Consider the following 2,500-nt stretch of genomic DNA (forward strand, 5'->3'; position numbering starts at 1 on the left):
GGATAGACCCCGTGAAACGCTAGAAATTGGCGGGGATGTGTCTCTTGTGGCTCACGGGGCTGTTAGGGTGGCACAGAACTCCCTCGGAATGGGAAAAGGGGTCATTTTCGTGTTGCCACATTGCATAGGAACGCCATGAAACTTCCAGAGGCATTTGCAGCAGAAAGGCACGTGCACTCAAAAATTTTAATATTTTTCACGCATAGACCCCGTCAAACGCTAGAAGTTGGCGGGGATGTCTCTCTTGTGGCTCACGGGGCTGTTAGGGTCGCACAGAAATGCCTCGGAATGGGAAAACGGGTCATTTTTGTGTGGCCACATTGCATAGGAACGGCATGAAACTTCCAGAGGCATTTGCAGCAGGAATGCATGTGCACTCAAAAACGTCTATATTTTTCACGGATAGACCCCGTGAAACGCTATAAATTGGCGGGGATGTCTCTCTTGTGGCTCACGGGCGCTGTTAGTTAGGGTCGCACAGAAATCCCTCGGAATGGGAAAAGGGGTCATTTTCGTGTTGCCACATTGCGTACGAACGGCATGAAACTTCCAGAGGCATCTGCAGCAGAAATGCATGTGCACTCAAAAACGTCTATATTTTTCACGGATAGACCCCGTGAAACGCTAGAAATTGGCGGGGATGTGTCTCTTGTGGCTCACGGGGCTGTTAGGGTCGCACAGAAATCCCTCGGAATGGGAAAACGGGTCATTTTCGTGTTGCCACAATTGGCATACGAACGGCATGAAACTTCCAGAGGCATTTGCAGCAGAAATGCATGTGCACTCAAAAACGTGAATATTTTTTCACGGATAGACCCCGTCAAACGCTCGAATTTGGCGGGGATGTTTCTCTTGTGGGTCACGGGGCTGTTCGGCTCGCACAGAACTCCCTTGGTCCACCTGATTCGTGCATACAGGCAGCAACTAAAACTCTGTAAACCTGCTGTGAGGACATCTAAACAGTGGACCAGTGAGGCTGTGGAAGATTTGCGGGCGTGCTTAGACTGTACTGACTGGGATATGTTCACGACTGCTACCAATAGTCTGGATGAACTCACAGAGGCTGTGTACATCAGCTTCTGTGAGGACTGCTGTATCCCAACACGTACCAGGGTGAACTTTAACAACAACAAGCCCTGGTTCTCAGCAAAGCTCAAAAGGTTGAGGTTGGAGAAGGAGGAAGCGTTTAGGAGTGGGGATAGAGACAGATTCAAGGAGTCGAAGAACAGGTTTAGCAAAGCGGTGAGAGAGGCTAAACGACTGTACTCAGAGACACTAAAACACCAGTTCTCTACTAACGACGCTGCTTCTGTCTGCCAAAGGGCTCAGGCACATCACCAACTACAAACCCAGAGCGCCCCACACCACTAACGACTCCCGCCTAGCCAACGACCTGAACGAGTTCTACCGTAGATTTGAAAGACAATTGGACTGTCCTGAACCACCCCTTCCCACCCAAGAGGCCCCATCCCCCACCCATACTACAGAAACGACTCTCTCCTTTCAGGAGGGAGAAGTTAATGGGCTTTTCAAGAGGCAGAATCCACGCAAAGCAGCCGGGCCGGACTCTGTCTCTCCAGCCACCCTCAGGCACTGCGCTGGCCAGCTGTCTCCGGTGTTCACCAACATCTTTAACACCTCCCTGGAGACATGCCATGTACCAGCCTGTCTCAAGTCCTCCACCATCATCGCTGTGCCCAAAAAGCTAAGGCCAACAGGACTAAATGATTACAGACCGGTCGCCCTTACATCTGTGGTAATGAAGTCTTTTGAGCGCCTGCTCCTGGCACACCTCAAAGCCATCACAGACCCTCTCCTGGACCCCCTTCAGTTTGCCTACAGAGCCAACAGGTCTGTGGACGACGCAGTTAACATGGCCCTCCACTTCACCCTACAGCATGTGGACGCCCCAGCATCCTACGCCAGGATCCTGTTTGTGGACTTCAGCTCTGCCTTCAACACCATCATCCCTGCCCTGCTTCAGGACAAGCTCTTCCAGCTGAACGTGCCCTACTCCACCTGCAGGTGGATCACAGACTTCCTCTCTGACAGGAAGCAGTGCGTTAAGCCGGGAACAGAAGTCTCTGACTCCAGGTCCATCAGCACGGGAACTCCTCAGGGCTGCGTCCTTTGCCCACTGCTCTTCTCCCTGTATACCAACAGCTGCGCCTCCAATCATCTGTCCGTCAAACTCTTGAAGTTTGTCGGACGACACCACCCTCATTGGGCTGATCTCTGGTGGGGATGAGTCTGACTATAGGTGGGAAGCTGACAACCTGGTGACCTGGTGTAGCCAGAACAACTTAGAGCTAAATGCTCTAAGGACAGTTGAGATGGTTGTGGACTTCAGGAAGAATACAGCCCCACTCACCGCCATCACCCTGTTAGACTCCGCAGTCAAAATTGTGGAGTCCTTCCGCTTCCTGGGCACTATTCTCTGCCGGGACCTCAAGTGGGAACTGAACATCAGCTCCCTCGCCAAGAGAGCTCAACAGAGGAT

This window comes from Petromyzon marinus, unplaced genomic scaffold, assembly GCF_048934315.1.
Source record: "Petromyzon marinus isolate PM22_M1 ecotype Great Lakes invasive population unplaced genomic scaffold, UKy_Petmar_22M1.pri1.0 PM_G_Scaffold_204, whole genome shotgun sequence".
Lineage (NCBI taxonomy): Eukaryota > Metazoa > Chordata > Hyperoartia > Petromyzontiformes > Petromyzontidae > Petromyzon > Petromyzon marinus.